Here is a 25,615-nt window from a genome sequence, read left to right as displayed (position 1 = left end):
ATTAGCACTGGAGACGCGACGAGATGCTGTGCAGCGTTAGATTTGCGCCTGGTGTCCAAACTTGGAACGAATTCCTTTCCAGCGTAAATTGATTCCGCGCTAACTCTTTGGAATATCTACCAAGTTTCACTGCCCTACTATACCACACAGGACCTCTCTGAGTAGTTTCACTTTAATTATAACCACGCGGTACTTCTAAAACAGCAGAAACAGATCTTCCACACGCTTGGAACAGTCATGTTTTTCAGTGAAGAACTGCAACAGAATTGGGAACTTTCAAATGGTTCTGAGCACTATGGGACGTAACTTCTGAGGTAATCTGTCCCCTAGAACTTAGAACTACTTAAACCTAACTAACCTAAGGACATCACACACATCCATGCCCGTGGCAGGATTCGAACCTGCGACCGCAGTGGTCGCGCGGTTCCAGACTGTAGCGCCTAGAACCTCTCGGCCAGTTCGGCCGGCTGGGAACTTACCTGCTACGCAATCATTGTGAACGGTTATGTAGATGCATTTTCGATCCTGTGGTCATGAATTAAATCTACAACTAACTGATTTGAGGACTCCGTAGCACCATTTCCGCACCTCACACATTTGTGTTAATACGGTGGACCAACAGTACAATTTTCAAGCCCTAGAATTTCAGGAAGGAATTAAGAATTTATTTATCCACTTTCACTACGATGACAGCGTGAGTAAACAGTATGGATGAGTTTTAACCATAGACTTATTGTACGGGGAGGACACAGAAGTAATACTCCAATACATGTTCTGTGTTTCGTGTGATAGTCATAAAATTACATTACCTGTCAATTTGCCTCACTGCTGTTGGCTGCGTATTCAAGACTGCATGTTTTGGAAAATCTGTCTTCAGACAGTTTATTCATGCTTGTCTGTAGAGAGCTCTTATTGACACCTTGGGAGAGATATAATATGCGCTGCGAAGGTGGCAAAAACTAACGAAACTTGTTGTGCACTATTTACATGTTACTTACGTGACCTTTCTCTTGAATGAGGAAACGGCATGTACGAAGACTGCATATTTGTGTGGTGGTTGTTATTCGAGTGTTGATATTGATACTGTGCGAAAACTAACCTCGAATAAAATTTAATCAGCTGCTTTATCACCTGCTGCATGGTAAATGCTTTTTAAAAATTGCAACATGTTCCTCGACTGCACTCAATGAAAGCGTAGAACTCAAAGTTGCTGGTACACGGAGAAGGTCAACTGCAAATGTTGTACCACGATCAAGAACATGAAAAGATACAATGGAAATAATTTGGGGAAAAATGGCTGGTGAAACCCATGTTGAAGAGACCAGGTAATTCTATTTCTGGAAAAGCGTCCACGAATAATTAACCTGCCATTCAAGAAGCAGTAGAGCGAAAACAAAAATCTGCAGGCGTAAATAAGAATATGTAAAACATTACCGCAGCTGACGAATGTAGAATATAAGTAAAAACTAAAAAAATAGTGCAAAAGAGGGGGCTGGAACAAGGTATTGAAAAAATCGAAGGAGTGGTTACTTTAAAAAGATAAAGGTTATTAGTCTAGATTCGTTAATCTAGACCAATAATGCACTATGAGCACAACTGATCGTTAATAATTTTAAGACGCTTTTTTTGAGGAATGGATTGTGTAATTAATTGTTACAAATCTTCGCTTAAAACTTCCGGGCTGATAGGTCCTGGTCGATGAATAACACTCTCCCCTGACGTTTCGTCATCGACTGCGGGAGACATGCTTCGTGGTAAAGCGGCGAACTGGAAAGAGAACTCGAGGAAGCGCGGATTAAATAGCAGTACAGAGGACGCCACTGCTCATTCGATAATATTAATTTTATATATCTAAGGGTGTCGAACCAGACCGTTCTCCACGAGTACAGTAATAAAAATAAAGGATATGTAGTTATTTGTGAATAGATTTTTATATTTTGATCACTGCTGATTATAACGTAATGAGGCTGCGCTAGAAACGCAAATATGTCGAAGCTAATGATGTCTATATATTTAAAAATGATAAGAATTGGTCTCAGCAGACACGTCGTGACATAACAAGTCGGTTAGAATACGTATTTCTGTTATAGAACTATTGGTGTAGGAATAGTGATCCACTTGCATATATGTCAAAGTGTTGTACGAATTGCTTGGCTTGATGAGGAGCTGCTTGGATGTTGGTGGGGGAAGAGGTGCTCTTGGGAGCAGAAGGGACGGAAGACAAAAGAGAACAGTTCGGGATATCGATAGAGAAAGGAGAGCTTCTGTGAAGTTTGGAAGGTAGGAGACGAGGTAATGGGAGAATTGAAGTCGTGAGGACGAGTCGTGAGTCGTGCTTGGGTAGCTCAGATGGTAGAGCATTTGACCACGAAAGGCAAAGGTCCCGAATTCGAGTCTCGGTCTGGCACACAGTTTTAATCTGCCAGGAAGTTTCGAAGGAGAGACTAGTTTTCTGCCATCGAGAAGTACGGCAGAGTGGTGTGATTTTATTTATGCAGAGACACTTCGGATCGGTTATCAGATCTTGGTAACGGGCATATAAGAATGGGGGTGAAGCGACTTTTATACTGAATGTACGTCGTGGCTTGGTCTGAGTGAGGATTCTGTCACCTTTCGTTTCACACAACATAATTCAAGGGCTGTTGATATATTTTACGATTAACTTTATTCACGTATAAAACAGCTTGTGGGACCACCACTCAGTTGGAATTTGAACCTTGCTGAATAAATCATCTGTTCTTAAAAGTTAAATCTGCAGTGTTGCCTATGTTTATTATAAAAGTTTCCCTATTTGTTTATATTCATTGAGCTATAATTAGCATAACTTGTCTGCCCTCAATTATTCGATGGCGTGATCAACTTTTGGTAAATTATTTTCCTAACACAGCAACAGGGCGAGAAAGCGGACGGTGTACGGCTCATTCCTAGGACTTTTACGAGCCAAGCTTTATTCAGAGCCGTACATTTGTGTCTTTGTCACATTAAATGGAGGACACTAACGTCGCAAACTGATGCAAAAGTATATTCGTGCCTCCAACGCACGTAGACCCGCAATCAAGAGGATGCAGTCCAACATCGCTGCAACAACAACGGACGTCTTCCCCCTATGCCCCCCACGCTACTTCCTCACAAGAAGCGATTAGTTCATAAATTATCAACTAGCTAATTTCTGGATTATTTTCATATGCCAAAGGTTCAAAATACCGCTTCAGTTATAAAGTTCTTTTATTATCACACGACCGGTTTCGGGCTCTCTTCAGATGTCTGACTCGAAATAGCAAGAGACGGGAGATAATTTTTACAAGCAGCAATACACTTAAAAAAACAAGAAAAAAATTAATAAAAAAGTTTTAAAAACATTTCAAAACAGCCGGTCGGGCTAGGTGCTGTGCAAGCTATGTCAATGCGAAAGTGACACCAGACAGTACTATGGGCGACTGACTGGCTAGGGAAATATACAAATAATACCAGGACACTGAAATTGGTGCTGTGGGCCCCGAGCGCCACGGTGGACGTGTACTGCCTGTGAGCGCAGAACACGGAGTAGCGGATGCGAAAGAGGAAGCAAACTGGTACTACATCTACATTTATACTCCGCAAAACCACCCAACGGTGTGTGGCGGAGGGCAATTTACGTGCCACTGTCATTAGCTCCATTTCCTGTTCCAGTCGCGTATGGTTCACGGGAAGAACGATTGCTGGAAAACCTCCGTGCGCGCTCGAATCTCTCTAATTTTGTATTCGTGGTCTCCTCGGGAGGTATAAATAGGGGGAAGCAATATATTCGATACCTCATCCAGAAACGCACCCCCTCGAAACCTGGCGAGCAAGCTACACCGCGATGCAGAGCGCCTCTCTAGGCGCGCAGTCCGGAACCGCGCGACTGCTACGGTCGCAGGTTCGAATCCTGCCTCGGGCATGGATGTGTGTGATGTCCTTAGTTAGGTTTAAGTAGTTCTAAGTTCTAGGGGACTGATGACCACAGCTGTTAAGTCCCATAGTGCTCAGAGCCATTTGAACCATTTGAACAGCGCCTCTCTTGCAGAGTCTGCCAATTGAGTTTGCTAACCATCTCCGTAACGCTATCACGCTTACCAAATAACCCTGTGACGAAACGCACCGCTCTTCTTTGGATCTTCTCTATCTCCTCTGTCAACTCGACCTAGTACGGATCCCACACTGATGAGCAATACTCAAGTATAGGTCGAACGAGATTTTTGTCAGCAACCTCCTTTGTTGATGGACTACATTTTCTAAGGGCTCTCCCAATGAATCTCAACCTGGCACCCGCCTTGCCAACACTTAATTTTATATGATCATTCCACTTCAAATCGTTTCATACGCATACTCCCAGATATTTTACAGAAGTAGCTGCTACCAGTGTTTGTTCTGCTATCATATAATCATACAATAAAGGATCCTTCTTTCGATGTACTCGCAATACATTACATTTGTCTATGTTAAGGATCAGTTGCCACTCCCTGCGCCAACTGCCTATCCACTGCAGATCTTCCTGCATTTCGCTGCAATTTTCTAATGCTGCAACTTCTCTGTATACTACAGCATCATCCGCGAAAAGCCGCATGGAACTTCCGACACTATCTACTAGGTCATTTATACTTTAACGTCTGTAGGCGTCCCTCCATTGAGAACAACATGCTGTGTTCTGTTTGCTAAAAACTCTTCAATCCAGCCACACAGCTGGTTTGATATACCGTAGGCTCTTACTTTGTTTATCAGGCGACAGTGCGGAACTGTATCGAACGCCTTCCGGAAGTCAAGGAAAATATCATCCACCTGAGAGCCTGTATCTAATATTTTCTGGGTCTCATGAACAAATAAAGCGAGTTGGGTCTCACACGATCGCTGTTTCCGGAATCCTTGTTGATTCGTACAGAGTATATTCTGGGTTTGCAGAAATGACATGATACGCGAGCAAAAAACATGTTCTAAAATTGTACAACAGATCGATGTCAGAGATATCGGCCTATAGTTTTACGCATCTGCTCGACGACCGTTCTTGAAAACTGGGACTACCTGTGCTCTTTTCCAATCATTTGGAACGTTCCGTTCCTGTAGAGACTTGCGGTATACGGCTGTTAGAAGGGGGCAAAATCTTTCGCGTACTCTGTGTAGAATCGAATTGGTATCCCGTCAGGTCCAGTGGACTTTCCACTGTTGAGTGATTTCAGTTGCTTTTCTATTCCTTAGACACTTATTTCGATGTAAGCCATTTTTTCGTTCGTGCGAGGATTTAGAGAAGGAACTGCAGTGCGGTCTTCCTCCGTGAAACAGCTTTGGAAAAAGGTGTTTAGTGTTTCAGCTTTACGCGTGTCATCCTCTGTTTCAATGCCATTATCATCTCAGAGTGTCTGGATATGCTGTTTCGATCCACTTACTGATTTAACGTAAGACCAGAACTTCCTAAGATTTTCTGTCAAGTCGGTACATAGAATTTTACTTTCGAATTCACTGAACGCTTCAGGCATAGCCCTCCTTACGCTAACTTTGACATCGTTTCGCTTCTGTTTGTCTGAGAGATTTTCGCTGCGTTTAAATTTGCAGCGAAGCTCTCTTTGCTTTCGCAGTAGTTTCCTAACTTTGTTGTTGTACCACGGTGGGTTTTTCCCGTCCCTCACAGTTTTACTCGGCACGTACCTGTCTAAAACGCATTTTACGATTGGCTTGAATTTTTCCATAAACACTCAACATTGTCAGTGTCGGAACAGAAATTTTCGTTTTGATCTGTTAGGTAGTCCGAAATCTGCCTCCTATTACTCTTGCTAAACAGATAAACCTTTCTTCCTTTTTTTATATTTCTATTTACTTCCATATTCAGGGATGCTGCAAGGGTCTTATGATCACTGATTCCCTGTTCTGCGCTTACAGAGTCGAAAAGTTCGGGTGTGTTTGTTATCAGTAGGTCCAAGATGTTATCTCCACGAGTCGGTTCTCTGTTTAATTGCTCGAGGTAATTTTTGGATAGTGCACTCAGTATAATGTCACTCGATGCTCTGTCCCTCACCCGTCCTAAAACAGAGTGGCAAAAGTGCTGCCATCTATTGACGGGGAGATGAGCGTTCACAATTTGAATTAGTGGTTTAAATTTAAAATGAAGAAAAAAAACAAGAAAATTACGTAAAAATGCACGAAAGAAGTTAAAAGTGCGTTATGCGTAGTAAAGGAGCGTATTGAACAAGTCAGTACAGAACAGTGGTAACACTAAGTGGAAGCTGCGATATAAAAAATCGGAAAGCGCAATGAAACTTTCCTTTTACATGAGTGGCAGACAAGTTTTTAATTTAGTGGGGATGTATTGCTGCATGTAAAAATTATCTCTCATCTCTTGCTATTTCCACTACGACACTTATATGGGCTTATAAGAGCCCGAAACCGGCCGTGTGATAATAACATAACTTTACAACTGAAGCGCTATTTTCAGCCTCTGGTATAATGCTCAGTTGCGGATGTTCATCCAACAGGATTGTTTGTATTTTCACATACATGCTGTGAAAAACGCCTAATGATGAGGAGATTAGTGTTTACGTCCCGTCGACAACGAGATCATTCGAGACGGAGCACAAGCTCGGATTAGTGAATGATGGGAAAGGAAATCGGCCGTGTCCTTTCAAGGAACCATCCCGTGATTAGCCTGAAGCGATTTAGCGAAATCATGGAAAACCTAAACCAGGATGGCCGGACGGGGCTATGAACCATCGTCCTCCCGAATGTGACTCCAGTCTGCTAACCACTGCGCCATCTCTCCCGGCAACATGCTCGATACGCGTTGCAAATGTATTCAAAAATGGCTCTGAGCACTATGGGACTTAACTTCTGAGGTCATCAGTCCCCTAGAACTTAGAACTACTTAAACCTAACTAACTTAAGGACATCACACACATCCATGCCAGAGGCAGGATTCGAACCTGCGACCGTAGCGTTCGCGCGGTTCCGGACTGTAGCGCCTAGAACCGCTCGGCCACCCGGGCCGGCGCAAATGTATTAGTCTCAAATGAATAAATAATGTGACTTGTAGTACTGCAAACCGAATAATTAATTTCATAATACTGATTTGTGTAAGATAATATTCGGCAAATACCGGTGTCTGACCGAACACCGTTAATACTGTGGTCGTTTAAACGTGTTTATTGATGCGGCCTGTTGCTCTCAGAAGTGGTTGTGAGGAGCGAGGCATCAGGACCGGAAAACCCCTGCTGCTGCGTGGTCGCGGTCCATAATGCGAAATCTGTGCAGTGTGGGTGGCACTTTAACTCCAATGGAGTGGTTTGCGGCCCGTGGGAGGCCGGCACTGCTTTTAGCGGCAGCCTGATGGGGCGGCAAAGCGCCGCGATAGCACCTCGGCGGCCGATCGGTCTTCCGCAAATGCTGCGTTCAAACAGCACCTCCCTCCCCGGGGGCAGGAGCCACTAGCGGCTAAGCACGCCTTCGGGCAACCCAGCATCGCGGCTGATCGTTGCCTCTCCCACAGACCGCACCACGTGGAAACTCCCGCTGCTGACTAGCACTCTGGCTCTAAAGAGTTTCTGCAGGCATCATTCAAACTGATAACTCCTATTTAAGACGTGTGTATTTCTATTGTCTATTGTCAAACCACAATTTATGAAAGATGTTTATATTTTATTAATAGGATTAAGTAGGAATAATTAATATTTGTCATGTTGGAAATAATTGTGTTACCAGGGAATTTCTGCACCAAAGTATTGTTGGCAAGAGAGACCGCAAATTGATATAATTTCAAAAAGGGCGGGAGAGACCGCGTATGGATACATTTTAAGAAAAGAGCGGGAAAGACCGCGCATTGATACATTTTGTAATGGTAGCAGAGATTGTCTGCACCAGAAAGCATTGTTGGCAGGAGGGACCGCACTTTAGCGTTCGTAGGAAGTCAGTAGTAAGCGAGATGTGAAGCGAGTTGGTAGCAGGTCTGAAGCGAGAGGTTGAGAGCAGCGGTTTGCCTGCCAGCCACCAGCTATGATTTACAAGAGATTATAAACGGATGTACAGAGACATCAACTAACTATTATCATAAGAGGAACTAATGTTATTGAATTATTTTCTTTGCGAAACTCAAGACTACTGAAGGTATGTTTGCGCAATGCTAGTTATAAGATTATTGTAAAAAGTAAGTCCCATTTGAACGTTTGTAAAATCATTTCATTACCAACAGTAAATATTTGAAGCATTTTCAGAATATGATTAATTTTTGCCAGCAATGTTGCATTACTGATTATAATCCATTCCAAAAACCATCAACGTAAAACTTTGCAAAAATTTTATTGTTGTCAAGAAAAAGTGTAACTGTGAATTACGTAACTTCAGTCAAATTAATTTAAGAATAACGTCAGCTTTGCTATTAAAGAATAACGTAAGCTTTGGTAATAAATACAGCCACTTATTATGACAGCCCACCAGCAGTTAGTAGCGTATAGTAAACCAGAATAAGTATATTCATGTCGCAGTTCGATGTAGCAGTCAGATGGCGATCCAGTAACAGTAAAAAAGGTAAGGAACAGTTTTGGGTTATTGCAGATAACGACTGAGGGCCACGACGACGACACGTTCTATGTTTCGTCGAAATAATCAGAAAATCACGTTTAATAAGGAGCAATTAAATTTGTATGCGAAGATTGAGAAAGAGAATAAATTTCAAAGGGAAGATTTCATTTGTTATTTTAACCAAGAGATAGAAATCCTAAGGAAAGGTTCATAGGTTATTGTAGAAGGGAAGGTTGCGTAAAAAAAAAAGAGATATAGAGGAGACGGGAAGGTTTCACTATTATGACAAAACTGAGAAAACCAATAACGAAATCTGTAGGTTAGCCAAAATTAAGCTATTTTTCAAAGAAAATTTTCCTTCCTAACTTGTCCTAATTTTTGATTGTCTACAAATTGCACAAGCCTTTTAAAACTTTTGTCACATGACTAACGATTCTGAAAATTACTGTCATTTTTTCCTTTCACGTCAAGGTTTTTCACGTAGTAAGATCTCAGATTTTAAACATTTAAAAATTTGGGGAACATATTCATATATAGGGTCAAGAAAAAGTCGCGCACTCGGACTTCACAGCGCGATTCCTCACCTACTAGCAATACACAAATGTCTCTCACAGAATTTCGTCCTGCGCATATTTCGGAAAGTAAATGAACGTTAAAGATTGGCTGTATGAAGATGGTATCTGTTCTTTCGGACATGTCCGAAAGAACAGGTACCATCTTCATATAGTTAGGGCTAACCGGCCATTGACCTTCTTCTTCTGCGCTGCATGCACATGCATTGCTCGAATTCTTATGGGACTCGCGAGTAATGAGTGTAATGGGCAGCGACGCAACGAATGTAGTGTGTGGACATTACGCTGGGAATGTGGGTCCCACGGGGAGCGTGCAAGAGATAAATCCCTGCAGTTCCACTATGCTCTGTGCCCTCGGTGGCTCAGATGGATAGAGCGTCTGCCATGTAAGCAGGAGATCCCGGGTCGAGTCCCCGGTGGGGGCACACATTTTCAACTGTCCCCGTTCATGTACATCAGCGCCTGTCGACAGCTTAGGGTCTTGATTTAATTATCATTTCATCGAAGATTGGCATTTTGGCAACACTGTAATCACGTGTATAGTAACTAACTCTGTAAGGACATTACAGTAGTGCTGTGCAGTTGGTGCGTAGTACGTTATCTAGCATCTTAATCGTCATACAGCGGTTACAGTGGGTCTTCTACAGAACATCTGCAGTGACATACTGCGAACACAGAAATGGAATACAATCGTTTTCATTGGTCAGCTTATAAAGCAACCGTTTGCACGTCGTGAACGCGAATTGTTTCGCACCACTGCATCTACTAGATTCCAAAATTTTTTACGTGTACCCTCCCCCCCCCCCCCCAAGAGTCCCATCGATTAATGCGAACTATTATTCTTACCACGTTCCGGTCCATTAGATTTCGTTAGGGCCTTACGCTTCACCTGTAGAGCTAGCAACCTGCTTTGTAAATAATTTCGATGGGATCATAGCGGGACGATACACAGAAAACAGGTTTGGAACCTAGTAGGTGCAGTGGTGCGAAACAATTCGCGTCCACGACGTGCAAAAGGCTTCTTCAAAAGCTGAGCAACGAAAATGATTGTACTTCCATTTCTGTGTTCGTCGAACGTAACTGCAAATTTTTGTAGAAGATCCACTGCAATCTCTGAATGACGGTTAAGACGCCAGATACCATACCACGCAGATTACTTTTAGCAAGTAAAAACAAATAAGCCTCCACCCACAATCGAACCCTTTACCGCTTGCATGCTAATGCAAAACGCTATCCAGTGCACCACTCCACAGCAGTGACGCACGAACTGAAAGAGGTTGTTACCGTGCATCACATCAGCTTTAGAGTTAAACACCTAGATGTATTCCAAAGACTAAGTGTACTATGTATTTATCGTGCTCCCAGTGGTGATATGCACAAATTCACTACAAAGTTAACCCAAGCGTTAGATATAATCTCGAGCCCTAAAAATCATCATTTGAGGAGATCTAAACATTAACATGATGAACCCAGATATGTCGTGCAACAGCTTTCTGAACATTATGTACACCTATTGTATTTCACTATTAACATTGCCCCTAGGATAACCAGACATTCAGGATCAAGTATTGACCATATGCTAAAGGACATAGAGAAAAATAGGTGTGACATTGTCATGGATGACCTTGGCATCTCAGCTCATTCCAGTCAGTTATTAAAATTAGGCGTAGAATTAGATAATAAGACTAAAATACACAAGTACAATAGGGTTTTCTCTAAGTCAAAAAGAGCTCTACTTTCCTCACTAATTAACCGTGAAACATGGGAGGAAGTGTGCAGAGAAACTACTAAAAGTGGGAAGTATTCAAAGCTTATGTCAATATTTAATTCAGATTTGAAGTGTTTCCTAAAGTTCTAAGAATCAATAAATCATGCAGCAATAACAGCTGGGTAACCAACGGGAAAACGAAATCCTCTGAAACCCTCAAGCACCTTGTTGTTGTGGTCTTCAGTCCAGCGACTGGTTTGATGCAGCTCTCGATGCTACTCTATCCTGTGCAAGCTTCTTCATCACCCAGTACTTACTGCAACCTACATCCTTCTGAATCTGCTTAGTGTATTCATCTCTTGGTCTCCCTCTACGATTTTTACCCTCCACGCTGCCCTCCAATGCTAAATTTGTGATCCCTTGATGCCTCAAAACATGTCCTACCAACCGGTCCCTTCTTTTTGTCAAGTTGTGCCACAATCTCCTCTTCTCCCTAATTCTATTCAATACCTCCTCATTAGTTACGTGATCTACCCATCTAATGTTCAGCATTCTTCTGTAGCACCACATTTCGAAAGCTTCTATTCTCTTCTCGTCCAAACTATTTATCGTCCATGTTTCACTTCCATACATGGCTACACTCCATACAAATACTTTCAGAAACGACTTCCTGATATTTGAATTTTCAAGACACTGTCCATTCCGTTCAACTGCTCATCCAAGTCCTTTGCTGTCTCTGACAGAATTACAATGTCATCGGCGAACGTCAAAGTTTTTATTTCTTCTCCATGGATTTTAATACCTACTCCGAATTTTTCTTTTGTTTCCTTTACTGCTTGCTCAATATACAGATTGAATAAAATCGGGGAGAGGCTACAACCCTGTCTCACTCCCTTCCCAACCACTGCTTCCCTTTCATGCCCCTCGACTCTTATAACTGCCATCTGGTTTCTGTACAAATTGTAAATAGCCTTTCGCTCCCTGTATTTTGCCCCTGCCACCTTCAGAATTTGAAAGAGAGTATTCCAGTCAACATTGACAAAAGCTTTCTCCAAGTCTACAAATGCTAGAAACGTAGGTTTGCCTTTTCTTAATCTTTCTTCTAAGATAAGTCGTAAGGTTAGTATTGCCTCACGTGTTCCAACATTTCTACGGAATCCAAACTGATCTTCCCCGAGGTCGGCTTCTACCAGTTTTTCCATTCGTCTGTAAAGAATTCGCTTTAGTATTTTGCAGCTGTGACTTATTAAACTGATAGTTCGGTAATTTTCACATCTGTCAACACCTGCTTTCTTTGGGATTGGAATTATTATATTCTTCTTGAAGTCTGAGGGTATTTCGCCTGTCTCATACATCTTGCTCACCAGATGGTAGAGTTTTGTCAGGGCTGGCTCTCCCAAGGCTGTCAGTAGTTCTAATGGAATGTTGTCTACTCCCGGGACCTTCTTTCGACTCAGGTCTTTCAGTGCTCTGTCAAACTCTTCACACAGTATCTTATCTCCCATTACGTCTTCATCTACATCCTCTTCCATTTCCATAATATTGTCCTCAAGTACGTCGCCTTGTATAAACCCTCTATATACTTCTTCCACCTTTCTGCTTTCCCTTCTTTGCTTAGAACTGGGTTTCCATCTGAGCTCTTGATATTCATACAAGTGGTTCTCTTTTCTCCAAAGGTCTCTTTAATTTTCCTGTAGGCGGTATCTATCTTACCCCTCTTGAGATAAGCCTCTACATCCTTACATTTGTCCTCTAGCCATCACTGCTTAGCCATTTTGCATTTCCTGTCAATCTCATTTTTGAGACATTTGTATTCCTTCTTGCCTGCTTCATTTACTGCACTTTTATATTTTCTCCTTTCATCAATTAAATTCAATATTTCTTCTGTTACCCAAGGATTTCTATTAGCCCTCGTCTTTTTACCTACTTGATCGTCTGCTGCCTTCACTACTTCATCCCTCAGAGCTACCCATTCTTCTTCTACTGTATTTCTTTCCCCAATTCCTGTCAATTGTTCCCTTATGCTCTCCCTGAAACTCTCTACAACCTCTGGTTTAGTCAGTTTATCCAGGTCCCATCTCCTTAAATTAGCACCTTTTCGTAGTTTCTTCAGTCTTAATCTACAGTTCATAACCAATAGATTGTGGTCAGAGTCCACATCAGCCCCTGGAAATGTCCTACAATTTAAAACCTGGTTCCTAAATCTCTGTCTTACCATTATATAATCTATCTGATACCTTTTAGTATCTCCGGGATTCTTCCATGTATACAACCTTCTTTTATGATTCTTGAACCAAGTGTTAGCTATGATTAAGTTGTGCTCTGTGCAAAATTCTACCAGGCGGCTTCCTCTTTCATTTCTTACCCCCAAATCCATATTCACATACTACGTTTCCTTCTCACCCTTTTCCTACTCGCGAATTCCAGTCACCCATGACTATTAAATTTTCTTCTCCCTTCACTACCTGAATAATTTCTTTTATCTCATCATACATTTCATCAATTTCTTCATCATGTGCAGAACTAGTTGGCATATAAACTTGTACTACTGTAGTAGGGGTGGGCTTTGTGTCTATCTTGGACACAATAATGCGTTCACTATGCTGTTTGTAGTAGCTTACCCGCACTCCAATTTTTTTATTCATTATTAAACCTACTCCTGCATAACCCCTATTTGATTTTGTATTTATAACCCTGTATTCACCTGACTAAAAGTCTTGTTCCTCCTGCCACCGAACTTCACTAATTCCCACTATATCTAACTTTAACCTATCCATTTCCTTTTTTAAATTTTCTAACCTACCTGCCCGATTAAGGGATCTGACATTCTACGCTCCGATCCGTAGAACGCCAGTTTTCTTTCTCCTGATAACGACGTCCTCTTGAGTAGTCCCCGCCCGGAGATCCAAATGGGGGACTATTTTACCTCCGGAATATTTTACCCAAGAGGACGCCATTGTTATTTAATCATACAGTAAAGCTGCATGCCCTCGGGAAAAATTACGCCTGTAGTTTCCCCTTGCTTTCAGCCGTTCGCATTACCAGCACAGCAAGGCCGTTTTGGTTAGTGTTACAAGGCCAGATCAGTCAATCATCCAGACTGTTGCCCTTGCAACTACTGAAAAGGCTGCTGCCCCTCTTCATGAACCACACGTTGGTCTGGCCTCTCAACAGATACCCCTCCGTTGTGGTTGCACCTACGGTACGGTTATCTGTATCGCTGAGGCACGCAAGCCTCCCCACCGACGGCAAGGTCCTTAGCTCAATGAAAAACTACCGTAACGATTCAGCATTTCATAACTATTATTATCATACAGAAAGATGTATAGAAAAGTATTGTTAGTGGCTAAATTGTACCAAAATGACAAATTTATAGAAAAAGCTAATAATGAAATAAAATCAGCATGGAAAATCACCAAACAGGAAACTAATAGGAAAAAATTACAAGGCAACAAACATGCAGTTGCAACACAATGATACCAAAATAAATGATCTCAAATAAACTAGCAAACTTTTGCCTATCAATATTTCAGCAACTTAGTAACCAGACTACAACGGAAGTTCAACAAAACAAAGCATTAACAAACGCTGAACAAAATACCACACACAATGGTACTACGACCAACCACAGGAGAAGAAGTATACAGTGTTGTGGGTAAACTAATATGTAAAAATACAGCAGACATAGATGAAGTTCCTGTGTGCTTACCAAAGGACTTCTTAGACAACATCAAAGACCTTTTAGTGCACATCATCAATAAATCCTTCTCCACGGATTGTTTCCCGGACAGACTAAAGCATGCAAAAATCCTACCTACATATAAGAAAGGTGACCCAAAAATCATAGAAAAATACAGATTAATCTCGTTTCTGTCATCCTTTTCAAAAGTCGTAGAGACCATAATGAAAAACAGGCTCATGGCGTACTTAACAAAGTTCAATCTTCTGAGTAAAGAGCAATTTGGTTTCCAGACTGGCGAAAGCACAAATTCAGCTGTAGCTCATTTCTCAAATGTTATCCTCGTAACACTAGACAAAGGAGGCCACATAACAGTGATCTTCCTTGATTTGACCAAAGCGTTTGCTGCAGTAGACCACACAATTTTGCTAAACAAACTAAATGCACTAGGAGTAAGAGGAGTAACAAATATATGGTTTCATTCATACCTGCAAAACAGGGTTCAACAGGTGGAGATCACTCAAACTAACTCCAATCATACCTTTTCATACCTTTCAAACCCAGAATACATAAATATAGGAGTCCCCCAAGGAAGTATGCTGGGCCCAATCCTCTTTTTAATATACATAGACGATTTTCCACAAAGTGTCAAACATGGTGAATCAGTACTGTTTGCTGATGACAGTAACATCTTAATCAAAGCTGAGTCGCCAAGTGTACTCAATGGAAAAGCTGAGGAAACATTTAAGCATGTATGCCGGTGGATAGAGGCTAATAAATTAACCCTAAATGTAAAAAAAAAAAAAAAAAAAAACCAACAGTATTAGTTTTCACTTAAACAGAAAACCGAACAGTACCAAGCTAAAAGTTAATGACGAGCACATGGAATGTGTACCATCAACAAAATTTTTGGGCATGCATGTCGACTCTCAACTAAATTGGACCGAGCACACTGCAGTACTTGCAAAGCGAATAGCTTCAGCATGCAATGCACTTAGCATAATAAATACAGTGTGTAGTAGCTCGTGTCCTAGAACTGCATATTTTGCGTCTGTCCAGTCTGTAATTAGTTATGGCATATCCTTCTGGGAATCAACAGAGCAGAACAGACAAACAATATTTAAGTTGCAAAAAAGGGCTTCACGAATCATAACGAAAAGTAGCAATAGATCCCATTGCTCTGAGTTATTCAAATATTTGGGTAAAATGACAGTTCCATGTGAATACATTTTGCAGACAGTAATATACATCAAAAAGCACTTTGACCAGTTCCCGATAAACAGTACCATACAGGCACATGAAACCAGACGCCTCTACAGGAAAAACAAATCAAAAACTCAAAATAGCATGTTATATAATGGAATTAAATTGTACAACAATCTTCCACAAGGAATCAAAGACATAAGCGAAATAGATAACTTCAGGAAATCGCTAAAAAACATCTCTTGGAAAAGTGTATTTATACTGTCAAAGATTACTTGGAATGATGTAAATATATAGTTATATGTAAAAATTATCAACTGTGTCATTAAGCGGTTTAACAATGTATCTTTATGTCACAATATTCATGAATTCCGACTGTGATAATTATAAATTTGTGTTCCTATTGTATATACTTATAGTGACAACATCCATACAATCCTGATTGTCTACGGATGGATAAGTAAATAAATAAATCTGATTAAAGTGTTGTCAGATTGCCAATCTTTAACGTCCATTTACAGTCCATAATATGAGCAGAACGAAATTTTGTGAGAGACGTTACTGTATTGCCAGTGTAAGAGGAATCGCGCTGAGAAGTCCGAGTGCGCGAATTTTTCTTCACCCTGTATATTATAACAATGTACCGGGTGATCAAAAAGTCAGTATAAATTTGAGAACTTAATAAACCACGGAATAATGTAGATAGGTAAAAAATGACACACATGCTTGGAATGACATGGGGTTTTATTAGAACAAAAAAAACAAAGTATTGCCAGACGCGTGAAAGATCTCTTGCGCGCGTCGTTTGGTGATGATCGTGTGCTCAGCCGCCACTTTCGTCATGCTTGGCCTCCCAGGTCCCCAGACCTCAGTCCGTGCGATTATTGGCTTTGGGTTTACCTGAAGTCGCAAGTGTATCGTGATCGACCGACATCTCTAGGGATGCTGAAAGACAACATCCGACGCCAATGCCTCACCATAACTCTGGACATGCTTTACAATGGTGTTCACAACATTATTCCTCGACTATACCTATTGTTGAGGAATGATGGTGGACACATCGAGCATTTCCTGTAAAGAACATCATCTTTGCTTTGTCTTACTTTGTTATGCTAATTATTGCTATTCTGATCAGATGAAGCGCCATCTGTCGGACATTTTTTGAACGTTTGTATTCTTTTGGATCTAATAAAACCCCATGTCATTCCAAGCATGTGTGTCAATTTGTACCTTTCTATCTACATTTTTCCGTGATTTATTCAGTTTTCAAATTTATACTGCCTTTTTGATCACCCGGTATGTACGAGTGTGTTTGTGTGTGTGCGTGCGTGCGTGCGAATTCCACATCTCCTTCTAGACCACTGGTCCGATTTCAACCAAATTTGGTACACTTATCCCTTACTGTCAGGCAACAATTGCTGCTTGGGTAGGAACCACCTGCCTGTCATAGTTCAGGAGATATGACGTGATAAACAATGGGACGCGTGAAAAACTGTCGCATCATGCATGACTTTAAATTTGTTACTTCTGTACTACTAACTCTATTCGCAATACGTTACGCAGGCAGTATCCTCACATGCCGCTAAATGCTTCTACATATATATACCGTGGTACCAAGCATAGTTCAGGAGATATGATGTCTTAACACTGAGATACGTAAAAAACTGAGGCGTTGGGCACGACGTTAAAATGCATTTCTTCTTTGCAACTAACTCTATTCGCAACATATTTCGCATGCAGTATCCACATATGCCGCTGAATGTACTTAACCAAATGTATCATTCTACGAGACATAGTTCAAGAGGTTTGACGTCTTAAAAACTGAGAAGCGTGAAAAAACGCCGCATCGCGCATTAAGTTTTAATACATTCATTATTTACTACTAAGACATTCGTTTAGTCGAGACAACTTACGAAAATCCCTGACATCTGGTAGCGCTTTTGACAGCTATCAACTGCGAAATACAACGGCTGTAGGCCAAGACAATAGCGTCTATAGAGCTATGAAGAGGCCTTGTCATAGCGACGTTTGCTACATCTGCGTAGTAGATACGCGAAGCAGCTGCGTCCATCGTGCAGAAACTGTGCGTTTCTAACGGAAAATTGCCGAAATGAATATTCGAGTAATACCGGCTCTGTGAGCTAGTATTAAAATAAAATATCAAACAACACTGTGAGTGCTCAGTTACATTTAATTTTCAAATTTTCTCTTACTTGGTTTCCTCGCAGAGCCTTCATCATTACTGTCCCTCTTCAACAGCCAACAATAATCGGCCGTCATACTTTCATTCAATGTTCCCATGAACGTCTTGGAGGAAGAGATCTCTCTGCATTTCAGGGAAGTCGTGAATATGTGAGTGTAGGAAGTGGACTTTTGCAGTCATGTTACTATCCAGCTTCTTGAAATTTTCATACATTGTTTTCACAACGTTCGTATACTTCAGGTGTTTTCATTCTATAGGAAGTTTTCAGTGACAGTCCTAATGAAAATCCATGTAACTTCTTCTCTAACTTCCACTTCATTCTCAAATTCGTGATTTTTCATCCATTTGTGGGATTAAGAATAAGAAAAAACCCTCAACTTTCTATTTTTCTTGATTTTTAACTTCCACTTCCTAATCGGCCTACTGGATTGCGACATAATTGACCTTCATTGGGTATGCCTAATGAAATTTTACAATGAGTAAGGCCATCGCTACCTAAGAAAAACAACACCGGTTAGCTGAAGGAAAGTGTACAACAAACCCCTCTGAAAGAAGAATCTATTCTAAAACTAATCTAAATACTGATGATAATTTTGGAATGGGTGGAAATTCAGTGCAATCCCTCACGAACCACACAGAGGGGAGGGGGGGGGGGGGGAGGGCAAAACGTAAGATTTTTAATACAAAAAATATTGATAAGACAAAAAATACTGATTAGCTAAAAAAGAGATAAGTAAACAGTTACCAGTCCATTAGTGCAATGAATCTCCAGAACCTTAAGAAAGGTAATGGCAAAGACATTTAAGCAAATAATCACTTGCGTGGCAACAGAATGCTGTTACGGTTTTCCTCAGCACAACAGTTCACGAGAAAATATATGAATCAGAAAGCACTGAGCTTGCAGTTACTTATACTGAAATATTAATTTTTGAAAGTAAAATTAAATGAAGTTACTGGTTAAATAATGGCTGGATTTAACTAAAGGTTTGTTATGTGAAAAAAAACGACTTTCAGTAACTTCAGTGTAATTTCGAAAAAGGCAAGCAATTTACTTTTGATTATTGAGAGATTTCAGTGAATTTACTTTAAGCACATGAGCAACTGCTTTTACTTTTAATATAACAACAATAAAATGCATACCAAGCCAGCAGTAGTCACTAACTAAGCTAAATACAGAATAATGAAATTGAGCACTTTTAATTTGTGCCTTACCTTTAGTTATTAGTTTTGCCAGTGAAAGTTTACGTTACGATTAGTTATTATTATTCTCGAGTCAGAAACATACAAATTTACAGTAGCCACACACATCAATAAAAATGTAGTTACTATTAGGGAAAGAAGTTAATAATCAAAATTTCAAATTAATTAAGCTTCTCTTATGCAAGGCAAGAGTGAATATTTATTGAGGCAGAAAATTTAGACTGAAACTGGTCATTTGTAAACAAACAAAACTGGCAGTAAATAGTTAATCAGTTGCCAGATTTTTACGACACTCGGTAACTGCATGGAATGGAAAAGGACCCTGCTTGGTAATAACGTCTGAGGACAATGATAACACAGGTGCTCTACACGTTTTACCTGTTGCAAGTTATTATTCAAGTTAGTCATACTTTGTGAAAGAAATGTCACTGGTTAATGCCTCGACAAAGTTGGTTATACTTTGTCACTTATAACGTTCTCACGATGCTGTAGGTGTGCAGACGACGAACAGTGTAGCCGACGACAAAGCTGAGCTGCCGCTGTTGCTGCTGTTGGTGGCTGAGAACTCCGAGTCGTCTCCAGAGTCACGGATAATCATGGGACAGGCAATACTTAGAACTACAGCTTCTTCCTCCCGTCCACTCCTACAGTGAGTGCTGTCAATGCTCGCGGGTAAACGAGTTAGGCGTGCCTACACTGGCGCGAGCACAGCTCACATCGCGTCTGCAGGAGCGCCCAACGAACACCTCCGCACTCTTTCAAGACTCAACCTGCTCTACTTCCTTTCTCTCGCAGCGCGACGAGATCCTCCATTCGCAAAGATAAACAACGGCACAGCTACTGCCATTTCGTCTTTGCTACAGATACACTAAAAATAAAGTTCCCTTGGCTAGTACCGAGTAATTTACAGTATTTACACTATAATTAAATTCCCAGACTGATAAAGGTATGTTCATAGAAAAGCAGTTGTGGAAGCACAACTTCTTCATCAAGCTCAATTGCGTGTATTGTGACGGAAGCAGTATTTTTTAGCGTCTGCAAACAGACCATGCAAGATATATTTAGTTACAGTCTCCAATTTGCCGAACCTTACAGTTCAGTGCTTGTGCTTTACTCAGCTACCCCACTCATATGAAAGGCAGGGCATTTTCGTCTTCTCAACTTCCTGCCCAAACAAAATTCCTGTCGATAAAACTAAACTAATCTGTATTGCATTATGTAAGAAGTATGTAACAGAAGAAAATTAAGAACAATTTTAAAATGAGCATTAAAAAGTTAGTTGAAAACTCGTATACATTTTCAGTCACCTGGTGTCACACAGATTGGCGTTATCGACAATCAACGTACACTGTAATCTGTCCTGCATATTCTAATCTTCGCACATACCAGATTTTTCGTCCACTGATTTGTCCAGTGCTAATGCAACTATCCGTGTTTTAGTCGAGAACGATATTATTGCTCTTGGGAATGAGGGCCTTTTCGTCAGCTCATCACCTGTTTTTATCATCATATTTGAAGAGGACACGCTGAATCAGAAAATTTTCAAATGTATGTGAATTCCTAAGGGACCAAACTGCTGGGGTCATTGGTCCCTAGACTTACAAACTACTTAAAATGACTTATGCTAAGAAGAACACACACACCCATGCCCGAGGGAGGACTCGAACCTATGGCGGGAGGAGGGGGGAGGAGGGAGGGGGCACAATCCATGACATGGAGCCTCAAACCACGCGGTCAATCCGCGCGGCCACGCTGAATTATATGTATATGCGCCACTGACTTGAAATCTTTACTGCAACATCAATGCGTGTTTTAGATAGCGGCCATGGGAGGCCAAGTGCAGTAATACCGTGGTGGGGTAGTATATAGCAGAAGTTATTCTATTAACTTTAAGAGAGCTGAAGTCGAACGTAAAATACCACAGTGGGGTAGCATATAGCAGAAGTTATTCTATTAACTTTAAGAGAGCTGAAGTCGAATATAAAATACCGCGGTGGGGTAGCATATAGCAGAATTTATTCTATTAACTTTAAGAGAGCTGAAGTCGAATATAAACAGTCTATTGAAGCAATCAACCATTTTTGAAGTCATGGTTACACTGATTATAAAATATTCATGAATAATGTTTTTCAAATGATTACACACATACGATACACCAGTCTGCCAATGAAATAAAGTACCACTTGGTTAAATGTAAATGTTACTTCATTTAGTTTACTTATACTATACAATTTTTTTCACGCTGCATAGGACATAACATTGTTCAGTGTTGCTACATCAATCTTGTTTATTGAAATTAAAAATATTTAAAACATCCTAAGGTGTAAAAGTTACAACACGAATTTAAAAAAAGTTAGGATAATATTTGGAGCACGAGTTACAGCCAGGTGCTGGCTGGATTGCAGTAAGTTACACATACCAGCAGTTGCGAAGGCAAATAGAGGCCAGAGGGGAGTAGAACTGCCCGAGAAGGCACACACAGCAGTTTGCATGGCGCAAGTCAGAGGCAGAAGGGGGCCACTGGACATCCTAGCATGTTATGCATATGTGACTTGGAGTGGCATGTTAACGAAACAGACGAGCGCAGCCGAGTATAAATAGGTGTTGTTTTCTAATGAGAGTCATTCAAGTGTGGCAGCTCTCCTGGGCAGCAAGCCGTATCACACCACCGGGCTACATGCAGCAACAGATGGGGTGGCAGCGCCCCACTCCACAGTAGTTCGTTGGTTCGACCCTTTGAGGCCGACATGTGGTCCACAGCCAGCTAGCAGTGGGCCACTCTTCGGCCCACTACTGCAGGCAGTCGTCTCAGCTCCCGACACGCACTGGAGACATCCCAAGACGAAGCTGGATCGCGGGCACATGTTGGCACCGCGACTCGAGCCACTCCAGTGAGGACGCATGGCGCGGGCATCTGGCAGTTATCAGCTGGCCACGCGGTGGCTCCCGGCCACCAGCGCTGAGGCGACGGGGGCGGAGACTGCTGAGTCGGCAGCCGGCGCATCCTCACGTAATCAGAACTCTGCAGCTGGCCAAGTCTGGCATGACACAGCATTGCGTTGCACAGGCCACTGGGGTGCTACCTCAGCATTGCGGGGCCTGTGATGCAGACCGAGGTTAATGGAGCATTGTAGTGGAAACAAATAAATCATTTGGAAAGTTCTCACAGAGTTTTAATACGGCAACTCCTGGCACCCACCCACTACATTTAGTGTGAATACGCCACATTTGGTGTCTGATACCACAACACTAAGCTGTAATACGATTATTTATTAAGATCGAAATTTTATGGAACAATTGGCTTCTGACGGAAGGCATAAGAACTCCTTACATTCAAAACATGTCACTTCTGTTCAAACAAATTTCGAGCTCTCAGCTGGTCGTGGTTCAATGCATTCCATGTGGTTTCATTCAACTGGGCACTGCGAACATTGTCAGCTGAGCCATCGAAGACTGACGAAGACGCCCTACATTCCACTATATATGGCATGGTGTAAGTATTCCGCACATGCATTAAAATCAAGTTAACAGACGGACCACAGTACCCAGCAGCAGCGCCGGGGTATGTGGGGGGGGGGGGGGGTTTGTTTTTGCTTATTCTTGAATTGAACACAACTGTGTGAGGTGAAATGACAAGTTTAATGTCGCAATATTTCTCACCAAATTACACCTTTTCACACAATTTTCAATTCGCCAAAAAAAAAAAAAAAAAAAAAAAAAATTGGCGCAATGGATAACGCATCTTGCCAACATCAAAAAGTCAAATATGTTTATACACAAGAATGTTAAATATTAACTCTCTGAAAGAACATTAATCTTAAGCGCAATATTATGAAAGTTTAATTGGAAGTTTCTTTACATTAATCCTAAGCACAATAATATGAAATTTTAATTGGACGTTTCTTTACAAAATTGCTCCTACACATACATTATGATGTTGATCAGAACTATGAAAATCGTCCAATACTGGTTCAAAGTTTGGTACTATTTAGGATGGACGGTTAGTCAAGTGACAAATTTGAGCACAAGATTACCCAAGGCCACTCGAGTTTACAGTACATGCAAGCTGGTGAACAAACAAAGTTTAAGCCTCCGCACTTGGTATTTACCTTAAGCTGTGACGTGCTGCTGCCCGCAAGGCCACTCTCTCCCACTGAAATTCCTACAAAACTAATCTGGCCGTTGCTGAACTTTCTAGCAGAAACATACCCTATGTTTCTCTTTGTGTGAGTAAACATATACTCAGCCCTAGTCTAATTATGTGGCGATATACACGCGCATGGTTGGAGCCGGATGCATACTATAGTGTCCTCTCAGTTCTCACAAGAACAATTAACTAATTTGGCTGGTTCGTTTCTCCACAGTTGGAGCTAAACGTTTCTACAACTAATTTTAGCTGGAGTGCAGCTGCTGTGAACGCAGTGCCTACACCAATTTCTTCTGTGCATCGTATGGAGCGTTAAGCGCTCCGTTCTGCACTTGACGCCAGTTCAGAGAAGAGTCTCTTACAAAATTTATCTCTTGTCCTACTCATGGCAGAACTGCCTCCCTCTACTTGGGTTCTTTTTTCACGTCACGGCTTTTTTCGACCAATATGAGCGTTCCTCTTATTTTGTAGAAACACCCTCTACCAATCGCAACGTCCCTTCTATCAAACAGCGTCGAAACTTCAGTAGTTTTCTCTTTCCTAGTGAGTTTCCTCCAATCAAACATTTTGTGCACATTCTTAGACGCCTAAAGTACATCGACCTTTCCATGTGTCGCACTCGCTGGACGAAAATGCGTCACTTGCTTTTGTTCGTATCCAATTGGAATTTCGAAATGCAGTTTTCTGAAGATTCTTCTCTGCTCTTGTACCGATGCCCTCGCTACAGGCGGCCCTCCAGCTTGAATCATCTGGCCTGGGGTCACTGTCCTCCTTCCTGCCACCCCTTTAAGTGGTTGCTGGCGTAACTCCCACAGCACAATTTTGCTACGCCATTGTGGATCTGGCTTTTCAAAACTAAAAGTGACTTGAGTCGCGTTCCCTGTTCTACATTCCACCTGCATTGTATAGGAATGGTATGTTAATTACTGTTGATTGACTGTCATCCCTTTTTCAATTACATATTGGTAGGCAAATATTCTCATAACTGTCGATTTACGTTAGGTGTCATCTTCACCCTCTCATTGCGATTTGTAAAGGTCTCATCTATGGAGTAAATCTGACCATTTATTGTGCCACCTTACATATCCTCCTCCTTTCGTCTTCAATTTTGTAGTGGGTCTATCAATGGTTGAGTAATTGATTGAAGACAGTGCAAAATTGGTTTAACTGCTGACTGTAGCAGTTGAGATGTTTACTGACCAACTTCCTATCTTAATGTTTAGTATAATTTACGCAGTGGTGCTATTCAGTATCCTTCATTTACCTTGCACTTGATTTTCTGATCTTTTGTATTGCTCTATTGAACTAGTTTAAGGAATTATTTTCTTTCAAATATAGTTGACTACATTGAAATTCAAACAACGTGTGTATCTTTATAAATTTGTATCATTTGGAAATTCTCCTTTTTATTGTGAGACTGTTCTATTTTATTCAGTTAATTTATGTTAAATGATGATGGATATGTATTGAAGTTGAGGAAATCTTCATTTAATATTATCTTCCCCATGTTATAAAAAAATGTCCCTTTTTTTCGTTTAGATTACACATAATCAAAAACATGTTTAATTCATACAATTAAACTTTGTAAGCTATATCTCAACTTATCGCATGGTTTTACAGCTATAATCCTATTTATGAATCTATTTACATTCTCCGGAAATCTTAATTCTACGCATCATACAAAAATTATCAACATTGTCTTTCACAAACACTGAATTTCTAAACCTAATTTTTACTTTACGAACTTTTCATTGACATCCTGCAATAGCTAAATCCTCTCACTTTTGTCTATCCTGTGTATTATTATGAACATATTGCACTCAAAAATTGTAGTAGTAGGTTTTTATTTACTTACACAAGTTGAAAAAAACTGCAATATAAGAAAATATTATTTACATGTAAAAATGAGCAACCAAACATCGTTAATAAAGATTTATCACTAACACAGGAAAAGTTTACATTACCATATCTTTAAATAGAATAAGAATTTAAATTGTTGTCCCTTTTTTTCTAGATAGCAGTCTGTCACAAGCAGTTCTTTTCTCCCATCTGTACCATGGTTCACTTTTTCTTCAAGTGTTTCGACTCGTTTCCATCGAACGTGTAATGACGGTCGATTGTGTGCCTCACCGTGTCTCCTTTGAGTATGGTATGAGGCTTGGTATGCGTCTCGCTGCGTTCCGTTGAGTGTGGCGTGATGGTTGTCCATGCCTCGCCGTATTCCCATCGAGAACGGAATGACGGTCGACAGAGAGAAAGATGTTTAGGTCTGAGTGTGTCGTGAATGCGTGGTTGCCGTTGATCCATTATGCATATGCCTGTGGTGCAGTTGAATTGGAGATTCATTTTTGGCAGCCAAAACTTTTCCACTTCCGAAATTCGTCGA

The sequence above is a fragment of the Schistocerca piceifrons genome, chromosome 3 (genome assembly GCF_021461385.2).
Source record: "Schistocerca piceifrons isolate TAMUIC-IGC-003096 chromosome 3, iqSchPice1.1, whole genome shotgun sequence".
In the NCBI taxonomy this organism is placed as follows: Eukaryota; Metazoa; Arthropoda; class Insecta; order Orthoptera; family Acrididae; genus Schistocerca; species Schistocerca piceifrons.
The sequence above is the reverse complement of the archived record's forward strand: the minus strand, read 5'-3'. Positions refer to the sequence as shown.